General features: G+C 37.8%; 1 long non-coding RNA gene across 1 annotated transcript; it reads left to right on the forward strand.

Moving 5' to 3' along the window:
* Positions 1–4,239: 4,239 nt before the first annotated feature.
* On the forward strand, positions 4,240–25,676 carry LOC149786182 (uncharacterized). Its single transcript, XR_016425187.1, has 4 exons — positions 4,240–4,791; positions 15,518–15,632; positions 25,007–25,113; positions 25,566–25,676. It is a non-coding gene; the product is annotated as an uncharacterized LOC149786182 (long non-coding RNA).
* The last annotated feature ends 119 nt before the right edge of the window (positions 25,677–25,795 follow it).

A 25,795-nucleotide genomic window follows, 5' to 3' on the forward strand; every position in this document is an offset into this window, starting at 1 on the left:
ACACCCTAGGGTTATCTTCTCAGGTGTACGTGGAAAAGAGGGGCGCGCCAAGATTTGTCAGTGCTTAGGGCACCAGTGAGCCTTAATCCGCCCCTGATTATACAAGGCATACAAATACCAAACCTAAAAAAGAATTAAAAAATGCTCTAACATGCATATGATTGCAACATCTTTATAAGAGAGGGGAAATGCTATAAGCGTCGGGTTCCAAAATAAACCACAACAAGCACGAAATCTTAAAAATAGTTAACTGGAGGGGCAACCACCCTGGATTATCGCCCCCACACACACACACACACACTTACTGAGAGACACTGTAAAGGCTCTAGGGGTTTACTTTGGTAATAAAAAAGAAGCTGTAGAAAATTATGAACATATTATCAATAAAATAAGAGAAAATGTGAAAATCTGGCCATGGCGCCATTACCTATCATGGAGCGGGCCCAAGTGGCCAAGACTTATTTATACTCAAATATTAACTACATAATTAAATCCATAGATATGGATAATACAATTTTAAACAAAACAGACAACGAAATAATAGATTATATATGGAATCATAAAATGCATCATGTAAAAAAAGAGACATTATATAGGGCCAAAAGTAGAGGGGGCTTGGGGTTGCCGAGCCCTCTACTACTATAATTAACTAACATAATCAATAGATTAAAAAAAAATGCACTCAGACCCGGCTACAGCGTGAGAAGCACCGTACATCTACTGGTTCGGCTTCACCTTGAGAAACCGACCAGAGATATACAAAAATAACAAATTAATATAAAAAAATCGAAGTGCCACGCAAACATATGAGAACTGATTTTAAAATATAGAGACAAAACAGATTTATGCAAAATTTAATAAGTAAAAGTCACGCTTGGATTAGGGAGGAGGTAACCAAAAATATAAAATGTAGAGTAGAGCAGGACAACTGAGGGGGTAAATTGGACAAAAATTGGAAAAATTGGGGAAAATAAGATCTGTCAAAACACAAAGTATAATTTTTAAATACCTGCACAACACCTGGCTAACAGGCGAAGAAACAATCAAACATCGTATGCTGAGGATAATGCCGAAATGCCCTTTATGTAAAACAGCGAACTTCACCAAACTACATACGATTGTCCAATGTGATAAATCTAAACATAATAGGATAAAGTTAATAATGAAAATTTGCAAAAAATATAAGTATAACAAAAATAACATTTTATTCATAGATTTAGAATACGAAAACAAAATCGTTCTAAAATGTATAGACTATATAGTAACTACGATGATATCCTGTGGACAGGTGATAAAGATTTTTAAATAAGATACGTGGTAAAAATAAGAATATTAACCACAACAAGAACTCAGTACGTCTTACGACGAATAGATACTTACCGTCAGGTTGATATAACGCAATTGATGTTGGAATTGGGGGAGAGAGGGGGAGGGAGGAATAGGTATTACAGACCGAAGGGTCGCGTAGCGCAATTGCGAGCTGATGCCATACCCATACCCCCTCCTCGCACCCCACAACAGCCATATTTCAAAGAAAATTTCAAATTCTATTTCAAATATTTCAAAGAAACCCATATAACTTTTTTTTTTAAAAGAGAAAAGGGAAGAAAGGAAGAAAGAAAAAAATAAAAGAATTTTGTAATTTAATTTTTTTTCTTCTTTCTCTGAAAGAAAATTCTAAAGACATATATAGGAAGGGATACAGGGAAAATATAAGGGGGAAGTAAATGGCGATGACATCATGGGGCTAAGTCACAGGGCTCAGTGAAGTGCATAGGCCCATCATGAGTCTTTGAAAACACCCAATGTAGAACATAAACAGACAAAATAAAGACACAAATACATACTGTATAACACTTAGTTTAAAACCCTACTAACTTCTCCCGCACTGCATGGTTGACCACTATAGAATAATGTGGTCTCATAAATACGTTTGGATCTTTCAATAAAGCATAATCAGATAAACTAAATAAAGGAGGCCTAACGCGACCCAGGAAAAACACATAGAGAATAAAGAAGCGTGAACCTTGGATCGAGCGTAACCTACCTATCAACATCTTTAAAGACTATTATGAGGAACGACACATATTATCACTCGAATAATAAAATAGGAAATTATTTTTTTTAAACAAAGTCTAAATAGTACACCATTCCATCGTCAAAATTAGAAAACCATAAAACAAATTAAAAGATACAATATAACATCATAAAGGAAGAAATACAACTGGGAAAGATATTTGATCTATACTTGCTGTCTCAAACATAAAGAAAATATAGCATACACACAATATAACACCATTACATATAGCAAACACTGAGACCTAGGCGACATATAGCAAAGGTTACAAAACATTTCAAGGGAATGAAATTCGAGCAAGGTGAGGGAAACCAGACTCGGACGAACAACCCTTTAGATAACACTATGGAAACATAAATACCCCATCAAAAATTCTAAAAACTAAATTTTTTATATAAAATTTTGTTTTAATAAAACGTAGAACACATCTGAGGGGGAAATACACAAATATAAAATACTTTTTATTTTTTTTGGGAAATGGGGGCATCTGTCCGTTGCCCCCCCCCCCACTCCCAAAAAAGTGTGTGTGTGTGTGTGTGTGTGTGTGTGTGTGTTATTATACCCATTACATTACTTGCAAAATATATATGGTGCTGACATTTTCGGCAAGAGGGAGACCTACCGATATTCTGCATATAATTATTTTAATGTTTTTCAGAGCGAGAGTATTGGGGCCTGATCTGTTCAATATATTTCTCAACTGATACAGCAGGTATAATCAGAGGCGTAGCGGGGGGGGGGGGGAAGGGGAGTACATATGTCCCCGGGCGCCAAGGTACAGGGGCGCCAAAATGAGGCTTACAACGTTACATTATAATAAGTAAACAAGGGTAATATTCAAAAATGTGATTAAACGGGGAGGGGGCTGGGGCGCCAATTTTATAGTTCGTCCCCGGGCGCAAAATATCATAGCTACGCCTCTGGGTATAATAGAGACCCCCCCCCCCCCCCCGAGTTTGCCACAGAGCGCTCGTGTAATATACGGTTTAATACAAAATACATGATTGTGGGCAGGAATATACAAAATTTGGTCGATATACATGATCGTTGGTATCTATTCAAACGAGGGCCATGAAATACATTAGCAAATTCCTACAGTATTTTAAGGCAGGCGATTACGAATTATTTAAACCACGTTTTTCATCTGTCACAGATTTTATAATCATTTTGAAGTGGCTGCTTTATCTCGAGGAAAACGAGCGGTAAGTGTTATACAAAACAAAATCTTAATAGCAATTTGATCACTTTTGCGTCATTTGACAGTAAGAATAGTAATAAATAGAGGATAATTTCTTTTCCTACGTTAGGCCTAATACCTGGTATGTTTTTTAGTGTGGTACACACACAAAAAACAACCCCAAAACAACACTAACAACATTTTAAAAAACCCACAAAAACGAGTGCCGTGCCGAAGCCACGGGCTAAAATGCTTTATTATCATTTTTTTTTATTTATAGCATCAATCACAAATTGAAATATATACAGTATTAGCGTTGGAAAAGAAAGTTTTCTTTTTGTTATATTTTTTTTTCTCACCCTAGCGAAACACTTTCTGCAAATGACCTTAATAAAGAAAAATAATAAATTAACCTAAACCACTTTGAATGTCGACCGTATCTTTTATTTACACGGCATCATGCGCGGAAGAAAATACCAACTGAACCGGGATTTCAGACAGCAGATGAATTGAAGTTGATTCATTGAACATCATTAGCAATTGTACAATCAAACAGATGCAACAATGAAAAGTGGAACTATGAAAAATCGAGAATGTTAGATTTGCGAAGGATTTATTCCGAATCATTGTCTGCTAATAGAGAATTCATGTCAGTTGCTGTGTCGGCGATGCCCACACAGCGCGCCGTCCAAATGTGAAGTTGCGTTTTGCTGACAGACATAACACTGTGCCATAATTTATCTGATGGCATGTAAAGAAGCTGCGTAAATTATAGTATTTAAAAGTTTCTTCATTTTGTAAGAGCTCAAGAAATTAATTCTGGTTTGAAAGACAAGATGACGGTAAAACTCAGAAGACGTAGCTGTACAGTACCGTTGGTGTTGGAGACGTCATAATAAAGGTAACTGCGTTAACTTCGCTTTTTGTTTGGTAATTGTTGGATATTATCTTTTGCTGATCTTCTTTGAGCTTGGAGTAAATTTTACATTCTGAACATTTTTATTTGCACTTATCTGCTTAATATGTATTGCTGGGATATCATATAGAATATGAAGTCAGTATAATGGTACTATATTACATATTTGAATGATAAAAGACTGGTAAATGATATAATGATAAACTACAAAATAAATAATTTGCCCAATATCCCAAATATGTTAATTAAAACAAACATTGAATGTAAATTCAGATATAATGAGCAGTTGTAAGAAGTAAGAAATAACATTTTATCCATTGAACCTGTTATGTGTTATCATCATCAGTTTTAAAATAAACACATGGAGACAAGTTTGCTTAAATTCTAAAATTAACACACACACACACACACACACACACACACACACATATGGTATTTTAATCTAATACAGAAATGGTGACATTGATATATGCAGACCAATAGTTTTTTTCTTCTACAGATATAAATTAAAAAGCCTAATTCTGAGAGTTTCACCTACAACATTCATGATGGGAAAGGGCCACTAATTAAGAGCTGACATATGTGGAAGAAAAATACCATCCATGTTGAAAAGGGCTAGAGGTAATGTGAGAAAACATAATTTATCAATCTTATTTAACATTATTGTTGATATTTTATCTCAACTGGTCAAAAGGCTAAGTGGGTTTATGTAATGGTCCAGAGTGTGTTATTTATTTCACATCCCCTTCTGTCTTTCAACAGTAAGAAATTAGCTACTTTGGAGTCCATAGTTCTGATCAATTTGTTTATATAAAACTTGGTTTTGGGCTTAAATCAACATCTTGGATAAATCTAATAATGAGCAAAATCCAAGTATATACATGTGATCATGTATAAGATTGGTTGAGTTTTTTAACCAGCCTAAAAGCCATACTTCCACAATATAGGCTAAAATCATTAAGTTGTCCTTGAAGTTTGATGAGTGTTAACCATTAATAATAATAAGGTGATCTTTCATCTGAGTATGTTACCACCGCATGCAATATTTATACATGTAGTGCAGTTTTTACTAAACGTAGAATACATGCTTATATAAATGAGATCTAGATTGAAGAAGTGAAGATGCATACAAATACATGAGGTTATAACCACTACTGCTGATTCAAGTTTGATCATGCTTGGCCATTGGGCTTATAGAGTCAAGTTTCACAATGATGCTTATTATGAGTGTGATAAAGGTATGGTAGTGAAGTGACCTTGCATCTGATTGGCAGAGTTTCTTATGATTTGCACAACAGTGTTTATGATCCAATTTAGATCTGACTTGTTTAATTATTTGCTTGTATGTCTGAGGCTATAAGCAAAATCTATGCATATAATGTGGTGGTTCTACATCTCACTAGCCATTCTTGCTACTGCTCTTAAAACTATTTCTCATTAATTTCATCAGACTTGGTGAATAGATTTATCTCATCAAGATATAGCAAAAGAGCAATTTTGTAAAAAAAGTATTCATTCATATTAAACTCAAATTCTGCATCTGATTGGTTGACCTTGCAAATACTATAAGGGCTCTATTTCTGACAAAAAGATTATTTTGATCTAATGTAGCAGAAATGCTTATATGATCAAAACATTGAACATATTTGATGACAAATAAGAAATAGTTTTTCATGCAAATTTGATAAACATTGATAAATCGGTTCATATCATTAAAAGCTTGGAAGAGTTTGATTACATGTGAGACCATCACATATTAATCATTCTTTATTTAGAGAATTATTTTTGTCAGGATTTAGTAAAATATGTAAAATCAATATGGACTGGTTTTGTTATGTACAGCAACACTAGTTGTTTACTAAGTACTGAGGGAATTGGAGTAAGGCAAGGGTACATTGCAGTAGGTAACCTGGTTGACTTGATAACAGGATTTTAACACAAACATTTTTATCAGGAGTCTAGCATACTAACCATTGATTCACTGCAGATCCTGCCCCCATTAGTTACCTTTTAATACATAAAGCATTTGGGTTTTTTATGTCACAAATCCCATAGGGATTAAAATTAACATCATAGGTCTCACTGGATAGTTTCGTATTTTGACATCCCTCTAATTTTTAAGGTAGAAGGCATGAACCTAATTATCACAAGCCTAGCATTTATAAATTTACACATAAGCTAAATCTATAATGTGGTTCAGATTTACTTTGAGTTAGGCATGGAAATAGGTTGGCTTGTTGGTGACTGCCTGTCACAGTTAGATGAGCATTGGAGATCATATGCGTAACTTAGTCTGCAAATGAGCTGCCGACTTTTATTTGTGTCTGCTACAGAGGTAAATATAAAAAAATCTTGATGGTAGAGGGGTGATGAAAAGTATGCTAATTTGTTATAGTACTAGTGAACTTTATTCATGCATAAGGCACATACTGATTCTTTTAGTTGCCTTGTCACAGAAAAATATTGAAAATAGCTATTTCTAGTAAAAAATGAATGTAAAATGTACCTGCATCCTTTGACCCTACCAGAACCAAACTAAAAGCTCAAATTTGTGCAGCTGCTTTTGCTCATCACAAACATAATTGGGAGTATAACTGCTAACCCTACCCTCTAGCACACATTTCATTCATTCATTGGATTAAAGTCACGTGCACCTTTCGGTATGTGCGACTGTTTAGTTTGTACACGCTTGTGTACTTTTTGAATTTAGCGATTAACTTATACAATGCCCCCAAGCAAGCAAGCCAAAGCCCAGGTGCCCCAAAAGGTCCCGCCCAGGCTCTCATCGCTGCAACCTTCTCCATCGTTGTACTCCGTTGGTGGTCTGTTTCTGCATCCTGCATCTCCTTCCTCTCTCATTTCAGGCAGTAACCGAAGCACACCAGCAGCAGTATTATGAAATTTTCGTTGCAATCAATGCCCAGTTCCCTATATTTATTGGGCTATTCCTGTACTATCTTGCCAAACATGTGATTGTCACATACGCTTCAGATATTCCTGAGTTGTGAATTTTCCTATCTTTTGTAAGGTCTATTAAATTTTGTGTACTTTGCGTACTTGAATTTTCCGAAAATTTTTTCACATCTAGTAGGCTTTTAGTAGCCCTTTATTTTGTTTTGGAGATCTCAATTTGGTTAAGTATTTCGTACGTGTGGCTTTAAACCAATCAGTGTGTTTCAGGGCCAGTAAGTTGTTGGTCAAAAGAGGGCTTTCGTGGGTCAGAATGAAAGCCCTATGTGGTAAAATTTGTTTGTAAAAAAAGAAAAAAAAAAAGAAAAGAAAAGAAAAAAAAGGTGGGTAGGGAGTGTGTATGCTATATTTGTGTGATGGCTATAGACATTTTTGTTCGTTTTTCTGCTTTTCCCACATATCCCGACAACACACATTCACGCTCACTTTCTCATTCACACTTATAAGTAGATGTGGGGGGGTGTGGCCTTATTTCTTTTGTTTGATTTCGGGAAGGCAATTCTTTTCATACTGGGGGGTGGGGGTGGTTTGATTATTTGAGGCATACTCTTTTCATTGTTTCTGCCTTTATTCCCCAAGGTCTGCAAGTGTCCTGTTCTTTCTTCTTTTACTGCCTTAGGACGTTTAACTTCATCCTGTGCCTTTTCCTGCTCTTCTTTATTTCAGCTCTTTCTGCCTTATCCCGTGTCCGTTTCTATTTTGGTCTTCTCGTCCTTTTGATACTGCCATGTTCGCCGTGAGATGTTTTCTTCGAGGGAGGTGGTTTGATTGCCTTTGTTTCCCTTCGCTTTGACCACTTGGCTATTTACCTGTTATTTTTGTTTAGCTTAGCTATTTGTGATTTATTTTAATGTATATTTTTTTTATTTTTATTTTTTTATATTTTTTTTATTTTTTTTTGATCCTACGGGACCTAGCATGCCGTTATAATTCCGAAACAGTGATTTTGTAATATTTTGTCCTTATCTGGTTTTTATTGTTCGGGTTATGATCGGCTGTGCCAGTCTGTGAACCCACGATACCGAGCCGGCCGTCACAATTCCCAAACAGTGATTTGTAATATTTTGACTGGTCTTTGATTTACTTTTTAATATTTTTTTTTTTGTTTTTTGTTTTTTTTTTTTTTTTCCTTTTTTTCTTTTTTTTTTTTTTTTTTTTGAACCTACGGGGCCTAGCATGCCATTATAATTCCAAAACAGTGATTTTGTAATATTCGTCCTTATCTGGTTTTTATTGTTCGGGTTATGAGCGGCGGTGTCAGTCTGTGAACCCACTAGCCCGAGCCGGCCGTCACAATTCCCAAACAGTGATTTGTAATATTTTCATTGGTTTTTTTCTTTTTTGGTTCGATCTTTTAGGTTTATTGGTTTTAATTTCTTTACATGGTCTCTCTTTATACCCAACCCTTCATTCGGTTTAGATTTGTCCCCTTTTGCCTATTTTGTTAATGAATGTCATGATGTTATTATAGGTCATTCCTATGTTATTGTTTCTTGCCACAAGTAACTCCGGGTATGTCCACCGTTCTCCTATTTGTTCCTGTTGAGATTTTAGTTCGGCCCTTTCCTGGTTGTATTTGGGGCATATATTTATTAAGTGTGCGATTGTTTCTGGAGTTGGGCAGTAGGGGCAGTTTTCGGTTGGTCCCCTTTTTATGTGTTTCCCTGCGCATCCTGCCAATAGTGTTTTACCTGTTCTTATTCTATTTATTATTGTTATATCGTATGGATTTTTGAAGGTCGGACTTTCGACTTTTCTACTTACTTTTTTCATCATCGTGTGTATTAGACTGTTTGCATCCGATTTTTCCCATAGCTCTTGCCACATGTCATTGATCTTGTCCCATGTTATTGATTTCAGTGACGCTGTATGCTATATTTTGGGCTTTTGGTTCATTTGTGGCGTTTTTTGCTTCTGCATCTGCTTTGTCATTGCCTGGGATTATGGATGTGAGAGGGTATCCATACGAATTCAACGTGTTTGTTGTTTTTTTCAATCTCTTTAAGTAGCGATCTTGCATGATTAATCATATTAGGTCTGCTCTTGGATTGGTCTGTTGCTAACGATTGTAGTACACTGTAAGAGTCGCTTAGAATGACTGCCTTAGTTGTGGGGTATGTTTTGACGTATGTTAATGCCATTAGTATTGCCATGAATTCTACCGTGTATATAGCGCATTGGTCTGGGAGTCTTTTTCCAACGGCGACATCTAATTTTGGGATCACTATCCCTGCTGCAGTTTTATTTGGATTTTTGGTTTTTGATCCATCTGCGAAGATTTGCGTGTATGTCTCGTATTTGTTGTCAATGTACGTTAGTATTGATGCTCTTAGTCCTATCGGGTCATTTTGTTTTTGTCCTAGTTTACGTAAGCTAAGATCTATTTGTGGTGTGGGACAGGTCCACGGGGGGTCTGGGTAGTACCTTATTTTTTCTGGGTTGATATTTGCGATTTGAAATTTCCTTTTTAATTCTATAATTATTTTCCCACTAGGTATTTTTTTATTTTTTCCTTTTGTATCGAATGGTTTGTCGCATGCTAAGAGGGCTTGTAGCGTGAGGTGGTTGGGTTGGTGTATTGATATTCGAGTCGAGTATCGCAGCATCAATTCCTTCCGCCTTAGGTCTAGCGGGGGTTCTCCTACTATTATTAAGATATCTTGTGTGGGGGTACCATTTAGGACGCCGGTGCATACCCTTAGCGCTTTTGATTGGACTGTGTCTAGTTTCTTTAGTAACGTGGCGTTCGCCGCTCCATATACCTGGCAACCGTAGTCCAATTTTGCTCTTATAAGTGCTCTATATAGGGTAACGAGTGTTTTTTGATCAACCCCCCAATTCACCCCTCTGAGGTTTCTGTGGAGGTTGATGTCTCGTTTGCACTTCGTTACGAGTTCTTGGATATGAGCTGCCCACGTGAGTTCGTGGTCGAATACCATACCTAGGAGTGTCGCTTGTTTTTCGAATTTGATGGGTACCCCCTTTAGGGTTAAGTTTGGAGTGGGTGGGGGGTGGCCACCTCCCGGATTGAAAACTATGCCTACTGTTTTTAGAGGTGACAATTTAAATCCCCATTTATCTGTCCAATTTCCTATATCGTTTAGTCCTTTTTGTAAGTGCTTGGTCGTTTCTCTGCTGGCTGGGTTGCCAGTTTTCCATACGGCGCTGTCATCGGCGAATTGGGATAAGTCAAGGTGGTTGGGTTTTACCGCTGTTTCCAGGTCGTTTATCATTATATTAAATAAAGTTGGGCTGATTACGCTTCATTGTGGCGTGCCATTTTCCAGTTTGTATCGTTCGGAGTAGTCTTGTCCTAGTCTGACTTGTATCTTTCTATCGGTTAGGAAGTTAGCAATAAATTTGTATATATTGCCAGTTATTCCGTATGGTTTAAGTTTACTTATCAGTCCCTTAGTCCACATTAGATCATATGCTTTTTCCATGTCTAAGAAGATGGCTGTAACATATCTGGATTTTTAAAATTTTTCTCTAGATGCTAATTTGACAGCGGTTTCTAGTCTCATGAGTTGGTCTATTGTGCTTCGGTAGTTGCGAAACCCGCTCTGTGTATTAGCTAGTAGTCCTTTGCTTTCTAAATGGTATTTCAGCCTGTTGTTTACCATAGTTTCCATTATTTTACATATATTGTCTGTTAGTGATATGGGCCTGTATGATTTTATATCGCTTGAGGGTTTTCCAGGCTTAAGAATCGGGACCACTACTGCCTTTTTCCATCTTATAGGTATGGTACCGGTTTCCCATATTTTATTAATGAGGTTAAGTGCAATTGTGACAAGTTTTTTGGGTAGGTTCTTGTACATTTCATACCCCAAAGTATCCTCCCCAGGGGATGTGGTCTTTTTGCCGGCGAGGGCCTTTCTCCATTCGGCTTCTGTAAACGGAAGGTTTAGTGGGCCGTCATTATTTCCTGCTTCCTTTATGTCGTCAGAGTTGCTTTCCTCAAATTGCCTTTTATGATTTTTAAACTTATCCTCTAAGTTGGTATTGCTACACATGTTGGCGAAATAGTTTGCGAATAATTCTGCCTTATGTTTGTTGTTTTGTCCAGGTATGTTGGGGGTTATTGATTTAGTTTTGCCTCTCATTTTTTTAATTCTTTGCCACACCTCCTTCGATTTTGTGTTAATATCTAGTTTTGAGCAGAATTCTCTCCATGAGTTTTGTTTAGCTATCATAATAGTTTGTTTGGCAGTTTTTTCCTTTTCCTTGTAGTAGTTAAAGTCCCTATTATTTTTAGTTCTTTTGAATTTGTTTAGAGCTCTTTTTTTCTCTTTAATTGCTATTTTACATTCATTATTCCACCAGGGCACCGTGGGTTTGGGTGCTACTCCTTTAGTTTTAGGAATTGTTTCTTGGGCCATTGTGTTAATGGTTTCTATTAATTTGTCATTAAAGGTGTCAATGTCCCGGTGATATATGGTTTCTGGGTCGATTGAGTCACCTATCTGTTTGAACCTAATCCAGTTGGCCTGTTCGTATTTCCATCTTGGTGTGAAGGACGCTTTATTTTGAGGTATTCTAATTTGTATATCTATATTTATAAGGTAATGGTCACTTCCCATAGGGTCGCTTTCATCAACTTGCCAATCAGAAATGCCTGTTAATCTTGGTGTGCATAGAGATAGGTCTATTGCTGATGTGTGGCCTGTTCTGTCATCTATCCGGGTGTGCATTCCGTTGTTTAGAAAAACTAAGTTGCATTTTTGTGCCCATTTTTCTACAATTTTTCCTTTAATGTCCGTCTTTTGACTCCCCCATAGTTCATTGTGCGCATTGAAGTCCCCGCATATTACCACCCATTCTCCACAGTCTTTAATCATTTTGATTGTTTCGTCTGCACTTAAATTGCGCTGCTCATTTGTTTCATAGAGGTTAACGATTAGTACCTGCTTAGTTTGAGCGGTTATTTTGACTATCTGTATTTCGAAGTCATTGGGCGGTCTACTATCTGTTAATTTATGCATTTCTGATGTAATTCCATCTCTAACAAAGGTTGCTAACCCCCCTCCTCTTGCTGTGGGGGATCGATGCTTTAGGTATTTGGTGTTGTAGCCTATGATGTTTGGGATACGTGAGGTATCATTTAGGTGGGTTTCCTGTATGCATATAACATCTGGTTTTCTTTCCTGTTCAAGTATTTTGTTATTTAGTTGGTCAGCGTGGGCCCTAAGGCCGCGTGCATTCCATTGCCATATTTTGATTTCTGCTCTGGAATCCATCTCTAGTGCAAAAAGTCTTAATAGTTTGTTTAATTTACTGTTGTTTTCGTTTTATGCGTGTTTCCTACCAGTGAGGGTGCTACCTATTTATTTTGTTTTTGGTATCCTGATTTTTGTTTTGGCCTGCTTATAGTTTACCCCATGGGAGATCATATATTCGACTATTAGGGCTTCTCTAAGAGCCCTGGGGCATTCTGCGTGGTTTGGTTTGTGGTTACCACTACAGTTAGCGCAGTGCTGATTGGTGGCGCTACATGTTTTCCGGTCTGGGTGGTGAAGACCACATTGATTGCACCGGAATAGGTTTCCGCAACTCTTAGAGTAATGCCCCCAATTTTTGCAGTTGCCACAGAACCGTGGTTTGTTTTTGAAAGGAAAAATTTTTTTAGCCTCGAGTTTTTCGGCTATTTTGATAGTTTCTGGGGTGGCGCCCTTAAAAAAGAGTACCACTGCAGTGCTATCCTTTCCCCTTCTTGTTTTTAGGCGGATTGCTTTCTCTACTTCCTGTCCTTTACTCCTTATGTAGTCTACTATTTCATTGGTTTTATTTTGAGTTGATACGTATATGACTCCTTTGTTGTGTGTTTTTGGGGGGTTTGGGTCTATGTGTTGTTTTGTTCTGTTGTGTCTAGTGACCTGAACATTTATTTGGTCTATTCTTTCAATTTCCATATATTTGGCAATCTGTTGTTCAGTGGTGCATTTGATTATCAGCAAGTCGTCTCTAGTGCTTTTAAGCGTGAATTCTCCTTGGTGATGTTTGTTCAATTGCCATGCTATGGTTTTAAAGGCTAACTTCGTTATTTTGGAATTTACTCCCTTGATGAAGAGAGTCAGTTCAGCGGGGTGTTTCTTGTTTTGGATATTTTGCAGACTGGTCTTTTTTCCCCTGGTGTTTGTCTCTTTAGCTGACTTTGTTTCGTTGTCCATAACCGGCTTGCTGGGTCTTGTATTCTGACAGTTAGTGTGTTCCTTATTCTTTCTAACTGGTATTTGGGATTTGGTTTTCCTATTATTCTTACCTTTTGTTGAGTCGTGTGTGACTGCTTTATTTGTGGTAGGGTGAGGGCGTTCTGTTTCATCTAGTAGGTTCTCAGTTTGAGTCCCCTGGCTGCTAGTGTTTTTAACCAGCGTGGTCTGGGTTGTTTTTGTGCTTGTTGAGTATTGTTCCTCAGTTTGGGTACTCATGTCGGATGTAGTTTTGCGGTTACTCGGTAGATTGTCCACATTCTCGTTTACGCTTGGTGACAGGTAGAGTCTACTCATCGAGTCAGTTGGGGTCGAGTTGAAAATTGGCGTTAAGAACTGTATCTGTCGTTTTTCTCTTAGGGGGGATGAGACTGCTTCGGAGTAAGTTTGCCTTAGTTTATCTGCCTTTAGGTTGACCAGGCAGCTGAGATAACTATTTGATGATGTGACATTAATTTTGTTGTTATCCATCTTGAGTTTCTTTATTTGATGTAAGGTATATATGACGGGATATTTCTTTAGTTTTAATCCTGGGTTTGTTTTGATTTCTTGCAATTTATTTGAGTTTAATTCTAGCTTAAAGCTATCTGTCTTAACTATACTTTATTCTACTTAGTACTATGAAAAAGCAACAGCTGTAAGGGGATATGCAAATAGCTTTTATTCTGATTTGTGTAATTAATTATTATATTACTATTATCCAATTTAAACTTATTGAAAATTATTTTCTAGCCAAATGGTCAAAGTAAAAGGTTTTACTTACCCCGATCCAATTTTCTTTTTAAGATCTTTAGAGTTTTTAAATACAGCCTTCTAATTATACAAGTTTCATTACATTGGTCAATAATTAGTCACATGTGATGACACTTGTAACTAATCAAACCACAGCAACTGAGAGCAGACTAAGCACTGATATTTATATGGTACAGTGGCAATATACAGTCTGTCTGCCGCAACACATGAAACAAACTGGACAAATCTGAAAGCCTTGAATTTGACTTTATTTATCTGTATGGTAGAACAGAACCTGAGTTGAAAAGCTTTTAAAGAAAGACCTTGATATCAAACCTAATAATAACTGCAGGAGTTATATTATGGATAATTAACCATTCTCTCAGTTTCAAACTGGGCATTCCATCCCATGGGGTTCTAAATGTAAACCAAGTGTAACTGATATCCTAATGAACTGTAAAGACCATAGCAGCACAACAGCAGGGGACCAGGTATGTCCAGATCCAGAAATCACAGACCAGTTTCAAACTGATGATGAACCACATAAAAATTACACATCTGCTAGAACTTATGTTATGAAGATAACTTAAATTGCATTATTATTAATCCTCCTCCTCACATTCATCATAATTGAGATGCATCATATATGTTTTATTGTAAAATAGTTTATGCAACATAATTCAGTGAAGACCTTTGCTGCCAATTTACCAGTGAACCATTTGTTTCAATGAACATATTTTATGTTGTAACAAGGAGCATCATTTAAACATTATGATACACTTATCATACCTGTATATGAAATCTTAATACTAACACTTATACTTGCAATACTACTACTAATAAAAACACCTGCATTGATAATTTGATTATGTTCAATTGGACTTGTATCTAAATGATCACCAGCTGTATGAAAAGACATATTTTAATATATAGATATTGGATGGAATACTAGTTACCACAATTGAATAGTCATATGATAAATGATATATTATTTTAAACAATTTATATTTGCAGTGAAACATACTTTTACATTATTTTCACTTAAATTTCATTTATAGAGCAGTATACTCTGCATTCATTAAATTACTGAAATGGTTATAATACAACAACAAACACTGCAACTTCCAGAACCACAAAAATCAAAAGATATAAACAAAAACTTCCCTACATGTATCAACAGTTGTCACTTAATAGACAGAACTCTGAAGATTTAGAATAGGATGTTAACAAATTAGGTATTCAAGTTAAAAAGAAAAAAATACCAAGTAAGCTTACTACCAAAAAATCAAACAATAACAGTGAATTTTAGTACATTCCCAGGAAACAGAATATATGATTTTTCTTAACTTGATCTGATACATCTTAAATCTATAGAAAATGATTCATATTGTATGACTAAAATATTATGTAAACAAAAATTCCATCACTTTTTTCAGATGCAACATGCATACCCCAACCCATCCTTCTTGATCATAAAGTATACCAGCATTCCACTATAAGATGGGGAGCTGTAGTGGCTCAGTGGTTAGCTTTCTGGACCTGTGAAATAAGGTAGGTTCAAATTCTACCATCAGACCAACCTGGGTTAGCTACCATGGTGTGTCCTTGGGCAAGGCACTATACTTAAAGTGCCTTGGCACTAAATAACTTACTTGTGTTGGTTTACCATAAAAGGCCAAACCAAACACAAAAAAACAACAACTTTAAAATATGAGTTTTGTCAATACTAAGTAATTGAAAATCATACTGAAGAAATGTTTTTGTTAATACAGATTAATGGATCTAAAAAATCTCTTTCTTCTGCAGGAGTTTAAAATGTTAAATTAAAAAGGTCATGGTACACATTGCTTTGTTCGTACACATCAGGCTCCGTAACCCATATCCAACTAAAAATTTTAGTAGAGTCTGAATAAAACATATTTTAATCTGGATGATAATATTCTTTCTCCATTCATATATTACACCACCAAGATTGATCCAAATAAGATTACATTTTACTATAACACTGAGGATGAGTATGCCTCTTAACAACTTACAAATGTGGAGAGAATGGAGTTAAACTGAACTTTGATTTCTTTTCAACCATAGCACAAGATGATCATTTATTATGAAAAAACCTGAATAAAGTTGGAGTTCATAACCATGACAGTCTTGATACAATATAAATTCAATATATTATTGTTGTCTTGAGGTATAGTTCTGTATATTACAATCTCACACAAGATCAGGGTATATTTTAGTACCATACAGTTAATTCGGGATTGTATTAATACCTATTCTGGTGAATGAACATTAAATAAGATTTACTATTTTGGAACCAGTTGCAATAAAGTTTACTAAACAAGAGAAAATATGACTTTACTATAATATCTAAAATGTAAAATCTGCAAACAGAATACTTGCTTGACTTTACACTTCAACTATATCATAATATTTATTTGAAATGAATTTATACAAATGGCATTAAATTTGGTTTCAGGCTGGTAATGACAATGGTAGTAGTGAATAGGGACGGTCTAGGGACTAGGGAACTTCCATGTTAAAAAGGGTATATCCACTCTGGGGACTATGTAATTTAACATGGGAGAAAAAAAAAAAATATCCATTCTAGGGACAAGGGGAATTTAACATGGGAGAAAGAAAAAAAACTATTCACTCTAGGGACAAGGGAAATTGAACATGGGGAATAAATCGTGGGACTGTCTTGGGACTAGGGGAAATGGAACAGGGTCGGGACCCTATTTTAATAAGGTCCCGACCTGATGGGTCTATGAAAATGGAACAGGCGAAAATTGAAACAGGGAGGGGTCTCTATTTTTTATTATTTTTTTAAACAAAAAAATAAAAAAAGGGGTAGGCAATTGAAAGTCAAGATCTTTTCGAGAGATAGGAATGGCCCTGAAAAGGGCCTTTGGTTTTATGTTAATATACCCTTAACATAAAGGGCATCTGTGACATCTTCTTCTTGACCTTAGGCTGTGCCTGACTGCAGGACCATAGATTAAGACTCTTTTGAGGCATCCTTGATGCTCCACATAAGATTCTTCGCATCCACAGGCTGGTGTCTGTCCTGTGGATAACTGTCCAGTTGGATCGGACATACATTGATATGTCCGTCCGGAACATCATCGAAGACACAAGCGTTGAAGATTGTACATCGGTCCGCATGTTGGGGTGCTGAGTAACAGGTGAAGGAATGCAGTGAACTGTACTTATTTATAGGGGGAGGAAGGATTGAAACGGATTGAGTTTGTTGACCAATCCAAACATGCGTTACAAAATTCAGTCAGCCCACGTCCAATCCGAAGAGAGCAGTCTGTGACGTCACATAGTCTATATAGATTCGCTAGCGCCTGTGCGTAGTCAATCTAAGCGACAGTTTTTCAACATGACGGAAACTCAGAAAACGATCAGTTTGGGTGCACTGATGGTGGAGACTACCCAAGGGAACCCAGACTTACTTTCAGAAGAGGTGAATTGGGATTTTGTGGATTTTTTTACCTTGCAAGAATTTGTTCCTGAACCTTCGTCACCTTCTCCTTCATTACCGCACATGGAAAATTTTAGACAGAGACAGAAAGAAGAATTGGAGAAATTTATACAACAGCAAAAGGAAGCGGAACAAGCTTTTCTCCTACAGCAACAGCAGCAAGAAGAAGAGGTAAGAAAAAAACAAGAAGAAGAAGACGCAGCAGCAAAGAAACAAGGGTGTCAAAATCAAACGGTCACGGTACTGTTAGACATCTTAGTTAAGAAGTCTGAAACAGATGTATCAGACTTCTTTATTACGGCCGAAGAGAATACGACCTTCCCAAGCTAAACACTCCAACCCTGTGACTACGCCTACTGCACCATCCTTAGTGATTTCAACGAAATCATCATCAACAGTACGCAGTCCAGAAGTAGGCCTTGGCCATGGCAAAGGCTTAAGACAGTTAAAGTTGATTGTTTAAACTCACCCCTTACACCAAAAAAGGCCCTTTTCAGGGCCATCCACGTCTCTCGAAAAGAGATAGGCTTTCAATTGCCAATAACTGAAAAAAAACATTTTACCCAGTAGTACCTGTCTGTGTATGAGTGTGCGTGAGTGTAGGTTCTTATTTTAAAATCAAAACCCAAAGACACTTACCTTTTATAATTAATTTATTCTTTTATAAATATTTACAATTCACAATTCACAACAGAGCACTTTAAAAAGTTCATAGACTTATTCTGTCTCATTGTTCACTCTCTGTTTTTTTAATTTCTTCACCGTCATAGTCTTTTCCTCCTCTTCCTCCTCACTTTCTTCCCTTCTTTTCTTCTCCTGTTTCTTTTTCTTCACCTGTCTGTTTTCTTCCTCTTCTTCTTCCTCTTCCTCTGAAGAATCCCTCTCTTCTTCTGACTCCTCTTGTTTCTTTTTTGGGCAGTCTGGTGACCAATGTCCTTTTTCTTGACAATAATAACAGGTATCTTGACTTTTGTCTCTTCTAACCCCTTTTTTTTCTTTTTTGACGGTCTGGACACTCTGAAGACCAATGCCCTTTCTTCTGACAGATATAGCAAGTATCTTGACTTTTATCTTGAAAGGAAGGAGAGTAGTCCCTCGGCTGGTCTGAAGAGAATTTTCTAATGACCCCTCGCAAAGCTCTGATGAAACGTTCAATCTTGGTAGTCTCTTCCATTGTTGTGCTCAGATTGAGAGTGAAATGAATAGTGAAAGGACAAGACACATACCCTTTATATACGCTGGTCTGCTATGACTATAAATTAATCCATGGTGTTTAAACTTTAGTCATTTGACTTTTTGCTATCGAGATGAAATGATCCAATTCATTTGAGAAGAAAGAAGAAGAAAGTAAGAGGCAGAAACGTGATCTATCGCCTCGTACTAGGGCTGAAGTCTTGGCACAAATTCATGCCAGTGATTTTGAAGAGGACATGAGTGAACCAGAATCCAAACCCTCTAAACAAAGTTTACCACCCTTAGTCAACCCTGAAAAGTACTATGACATTCGAGAGACGGAAAAGCGTCCCTCTAGAAAATTTAGAACTACGGCTTACAAATACACAGTGAAGTTTAAAGATTTCAAGTCTGAAGTACTGTTAGAGAAAGCAAAAGGGTTCATCACCGACATGTGGGATTCTTTGCTCACCACACTCAAGCGACAATGTCAACCCAAAGAAGATGATCGCTTGAGACTTTCCATACAACATGACGGCTTGAAATCCCCTGTTTGGATCGAGTTTAGCAGCCCTGCAGAATTGACCACTTCCAAAGTCATGGACAAGATTCAACACGTGCAACAATCTAATGACCAGTTTGACATCACCGATGGAAAAGCCACACTGGACATGACCCACGTCTCTCCTCCTCAAGGGACCGGACAATGCAGAAAGACCTTATTGGTCAACAACCTTCGCATTACCAAAACAAGTCTTGTCCAAATTAACAATTTTCAAGACCACATGTGTTTAGCCCGAGCCATCGTGGTGGGATGAACCTATGCCGACAAGAACGACACGGTAGAATGGAAAAGAGCCTGGGAGAACATTCGAAAATCGAACCGAGCCAAACAACGAAATGAAGCAGAACTTCTGTTACAACAAGCATGCCTGTCCAAAGACACATCCTGTGGCATTCCTGAGATGCAAAAATTGCAAGATGCCCTAGCTCCACGATACACCTTGAAAGTGCACCCTCAAGAAGTGCGCGGGTCTCTGTTGTTTCGAGGGAAAGACTTTAAGGATGGAAAATACATTCACCTCTATCATCACGATGACCATTTCGATACCATTACCACTATCACTGGATTCCTGGGATACAAATATTACTGTGAGAAATGTGACTTATGATGGTTATAATAATCGAGAGCAACACAAACATTGTGGATCGAAATGCTCAGGATGTTTGGCCTCTCAACCCTGTCTGAGCGAAGGGCAAGAACCAGTGCATTGTCCTGCTTGTCTGCGCACATTTGTCAGCCCTGCCTGTTACCAACAACATCTGAAGATGCAAGGTTCACAGAAGAAATGTGCTTGTCAACTCCTGAGATTGTGCCCAATGTGTGGACAAGGTCTATGTATCAACAGTACCAAGGCACACGTATGTTCAGGAAAGAAAAAATGTCACATTTGTCACTGCATTGTGGACTTGGAACACCAATGCTACATACAAAAATACCAATCCCAACCAGAGAAAGAGGATGGTCACAAGAAGAAGAAAGGCAATTTCATCTTTTTCGATTTCGAATGCATGCAAGAGATCAGTATTCACATTCCTAATTTCTGCGTGGCTCATCGAGCATGCGAGAAGTGATTCAAGAACCTATCTTGAGTTATTGCCCTCACTGCAGTAAGATTCCTGGAGGGCGTGAAAAAATCTTTCAAGGACCGAACACACTAGCCGATTTGACACAATGGGTCTTAGACCCCATCGACAAGACGTGGAGCCAAGAGGACATCGAACATTATTATGGAGATTGTCATTGTCATGCCACGGTGATGGCTCACAATTTCTCCGGATATGATGGACAGTTTCTTTTGAGATGTTATACGGAACGTGGCATCGAGCGTCCTAAAATCACTTTGAACGGAGCCAAAATCATTTTCATGCAAGTGGGACAAGTGCAGTTTAAAGATTCGATGAGCTACTTAGCCATGCCTTTGAGTCGAATGCCTAAAATGTTTGGAATGACAGAAATGGCTAAAGGGTACTTTCCACACTTTTTCAGTACAGAAGCCAATCAACACGCCGTTCTACCCCATTTGCCTCAGGCTCACTATTACGACCCTGACAACATGCGTACCGAACGAGAAACTTTCTACGCTTGGTACCAGGCTCACGCCTCCGACCCTTTCGACTTTCAGGAAGAAATGCTAAAGTATCGTCGTTCCGACATGGACATTTTACGGCGATGCTGTGGAAAATTTCGAGAACTGTTCATGGAACACGGAGGGGTTGATCATTTAAAAGAGGCTTGCACCATTGCCAAAGCGTGTTCCTTAGTCTACCGACAATGATTCATGCTTGAAAACACTGTGGCTGTCATCAGTCCTCAAACGACCAACTATGTCAAACGTCAATACTCGGTCAAAGCCCCATGCTGGTTGCATTACTTGTGTGACAAGGAAGACAAATGGATTCAGCATGCCCGCAACGGACAGGGCGAAAGATCATCGGAATGCATTCGGTCAATGGCTGGGACTTAGAAAACCCCAAGATCATGTACGAGTTTAACGGTTGCTTATTTCACGGATGTCCCGTCTGTTACCCTGACCGCGGCACTAAAAATCAGTTCTTACAACGAACCATGGAAGACTTGTACCAGGCCATTTGTCAGCCACGCCTAAAGTTAGAACAGGAAGGATACCAAGTGGTGGAAATGTGGGAACACAAATACAATCACCGTTTGAACACCGATCCCGAGTTTAAATGCCTCATGGAAAGTTACCAGTTCATGGACCCCCTGAACCCAAGTAATAGTTTGTACGGAGGAAGGACCAATGCCACCTGTTTGCTGTACCAAGCTGACGAAGAGAAAGGAGAAGAAATCATATACTTGGACGTGTGTTCACTGTATCCCTACGTGTGCAAATATTGTTGCTTTCCTGCAGGGCACCCACAATTGTTCACCGAACACATCGACCTAAAAAACATTCGACAATACGAAGGCTTGATCAAGTGCAAAGTTTTGCCTCCCACGAACCTATACCATCCCGTCTTACCTCGCCATTGCCAAGGCAAACTTATGTTTCCTTTGTGCCGTACTTGTGCTGAAACATGCAACCAAGATCAACCTTGTCATCACACCCAGGAAGAACGGGCCTTGACGGGGACATGGGTCAGCGTAGAATTGTTCAAAGCTCTGAACATGGGATACCAACTGTTAGAAGTGTACGAAATTTGCCACTTTCCCAAGACACAATAATTCCACAAGGGTGACCCCACGCAGAAAGGCATTTTCGCAGACTACGTGGATGCCTTTTTGAAACTGAGCAAGAAGCCAGTGGCTATCTGTCCTGGTGTCACACTCCCGAAGACCAAAAGACATTCAGAGAGAAATTCTGGGCACAAGAAGGCATTACTTCAGATCACATTGAGAAAAACGAAGGCAGGCGATCGTTTGCCAAAGTGATGTTAAATTGCTTGTGGGGTAAAATGGCACAATGACCGTGTTTACCCAAGACGGAGTATTTGACCGAACCTTCCCGCTACTTTCAGATGATTCACGACAAAGCCAAATTCATGAAACACGTGGACGTCGTTCGTGAGGATTTGATCTTGGTGAATTACGAAGAAGATCTGAACTTTGTAGAAGATGACCCCTTTGGAAATGTCATCATTGCAGCTTACATGACAGCTCATGCTCGCTTAAAATTGTACGAAGCTTTAGAACTGTTAGGGGAACGTGTCTTGTACTTTGACATGGACAGTTGCATTTATATCGATCACCCGAGTCAACAGCACCCTGACATCGAAGGAGACCGTTTAGGAGCCTGGACAGACAAGCACCCCGATGACAAGATTCTAAGTTTCGTTAGTGGTGGTCCCAAAATTACGGCTACGAATACTGGGCCAAACAAGGAGAAGTGCACACGAAGTGTAAAGTGAAAGGACTTACTCTGAATTATCGTACCAGTCGAGTGGTCAACTTTGGCATATTGAAAGAAGCCTTGCAGTCTAGAGATAGTGACCACCTATCAACCCAACAAGATTGTACGTTTACCCACACACCACATCGTCAGTCGACCCTTGGAAAAAGTCTCTCAAATCGTGTAGCAGAAGCGAGTGCGGCTTCCCACCCACTTTACTTTGCCGTATGGACATGTCGGTATAAAACATTGGTTGTAAGAGGATAGCCACCCACCAGAAGGATGACTTCGCCGCAGCAAGAATCGAGTGAGAAATCCAGTGAGAACTCCAAGTTCAAACCCTACCATTTTCCAGTCTTCTTACCTGACTATTGTGATTGTGCCTGTCGATTGGACATGTTTCAAAAATGGCCTACGGATAGGGAAGGATTACCTTCTTCGTATGTTTTAGCTAGAACAGGATTTGTCTACTTCGGACCCGAGTCAGGATTGGGATACGAAGTACAGTGTTTCGCTTGCGGACTGAAGTTACGAATGGATCTATGTATCTACAAAGATTCAGCTATTCTGGAACATACTCGATGGTCTCCGCACTGCCCTTACCTTTCAATGGCCTTTCCACCCATTAAACTACGGTACAATTATGACGGTACCTTAGAGACGGTACCTTCCAAAACTAGACGTAAACACATTGCATCCTATTTCATTGTTGTTTCTTTTCCACATAATAGCTTATTTTTTATAAAATGTTAAACTTTACTAATCTTTTTTCAAGATCACTTTAGTTTGCAAAAATACATCTTGTCATTTATTGGCATTCTACATTGAATTTTGTAAACTAGCTATAAACCTGACCTAATTACTCAACTTAACTGCTGACAGAAACAGTCTACAGTAAATGTATTTCATTTCTATAGCTCGATGGATAAACATTACATCTTTTAAAGCTGTGCACAGAATAGGCCGACATATCACGAGTCAGGAAAACATGGGGGTGGTATCCCCTGTGTCCAAAATTAATATCATTTTGAATAGAATATTCTAGTGACAATTGCCTCTTTTCAAATGGTAAGCATTGCTTTTTTTTATTTTCATCAATCTGTCAAATTCGGTATGCATTTTGCTTTAATATTTGAGATGGAAACCTTAGGTGCATAGAAATGTCAGACAGCATTGTACATCATGGATGGTGTCCAACATACTTTTATGATCATAAAACAAAATCCCATTTTTTAGTTATGGCCACTGATTTAAAAAATATTCATCCAAGCTAATTATAATAATAATAATAATGAGGACTTTGTATAGCGCCTAATCTTTAGAAGCTCTAAGCGCTTTGCAACATTAGACAACATAAAAACATACACAATGATATGATTACAAAAACAAACACCATGAAATTAGAAAACATAAAAAACATGCTGAGAATATTTAAGGTAGTTAACATTATTAAGTCATTAAGTTTGTTTTTGTAGTCAGAATAAGTAGTTTTGAGAGCACTCTTGAATGGGATCACTGCGTCTTTGTGTCTAAGTTCAGTGGACAATTCATTCCATGTTGCTGGGCCCTGGTATGCAAAAGAATGCTGTCCATGTGACTTTGTTTTCATAGTGAGAATAATGAGTATATGATTGTCGGAAGAGGAGTGTAAGTATCTTGCTTGTGTGTACACATAGGTGAGGTCGGATAGGTATGTTGGACTAGAGTCTGTCAGTGAAACGTAGCACAGAGAACTAATGTTGTGTTTGATTCTGGATCGAATGGATAGCCAGTGTTGGGTACAGAGCAGCGGGGAGGTGTGCTCTGATTGTGGTACTCTAAGTATGATCCAAGCAGCTATGTTTTGAACTTTTTGAAGTCTCTGCAGTAGATATTAAGATGAACCAGACAGAATTGAGTTACCATAGTCCAGTCTTGAAAGCAGTAATGAACACACAAGTGTTTTAGTGGCATCAACTGAAAGATATCTGAGAATGGAGCTGATGCGTCTCAGCTCAAGATACGCAGCCTTGCATATGTTCATGACATGTTGGTGCAATGTGAGAGTACTGTCCAGAGTAACACCTAGGTTTTGTACTGATTGTGTGAATTTAATGTTGGTGTTGCTGATATTTATTGTGTGAGGTAAAGGATGTGAATGAGAAAGTCTTTGATAAGTAAGTATGGCTTGATTTAAATTGTGTTTTTCATGTGACTTGCCAGAGATTTTTAAATGAATTGATAAAGTAACTTGAGACACATTTCAAAGTACATGTTTTAAAAATATTCCATTGATTATTGCTGGCATTTAGAAAAATGCAATGCATCCTTTGTTGTGAAACTTATTTTAAAACATTGTATTACTCATGCAGAAGCCTGCTTGAAAACTAATGGCAAAGCAAAGGCAAATGGAATGGAAGAGACCATATCAGAGACCCTCAAATATGCACCCAACCAACGCAGAATGATAAAAAACAAGGTAATCCAAATGACTCTTATTTCATCAATATTGGATTCAGTTTCGTCTTTTAAAGCATAGTATTTGCAAAGCGGATGCATTTCTAAACTGATAACAAAATCAGCTTATCCTATTGCCCAGGACTATCAGAGCTAGAGTCCAGCTAACTACAATATGCATATATCTTGTCTGATCGGACAAGTGCCTCCATTTGGAATTTTTATTCACATGAAATATTTGGATGAAATAAATTCATCTTTGTGCAAATTGATTGCACCATCCACTTGCCAGAAATGACAAGTAAGTGCAAAGTTATCTTGTATCATGGCTTAACGATAGTAAGGGAAGCACAAGTGCAGTGAAGAAAATTTCATACATTTTTATAATGCTGATTAACATGACTTCTGCATATGTAACTAGTGCTGAGATGATATGACTTTATTTAAGCATTACAATTTTGTTTTAATTTGCAGGTGCCTGAGCAGAAGAAGTAATAGATAAACTTTAGAGTGGAGTTGGAGACTGATTCTGATTCATAATCTTAATTAAATCTAGAAAATAAACATTAAAGTCATATTAAAATATCTGTTGTATTGTTTCCTTCTTTCATTTTTCTCTTAAAAACAAATGTCTGAACCTTTAGTCTGTAAATTCAGTGGATTCCTTATCAGCCCATCTACTTTTACTTTACACCATGCTACTT

The sequence above is a fragment of the Sinohyriopsis cumingii genome, chromosome 12, assembly GCF_028554795.1.
Source record: "Sinohyriopsis cumingii isolate HCF-2022 chromosome 12, ASM2855479v2, whole genome shotgun sequence".
Taxonomy (NCBI): Eukaryota; Metazoa; Mollusca; class Bivalvia; order Unionida; family Unionidae; genus Sinohyriopsis; species Sinohyriopsis cumingii.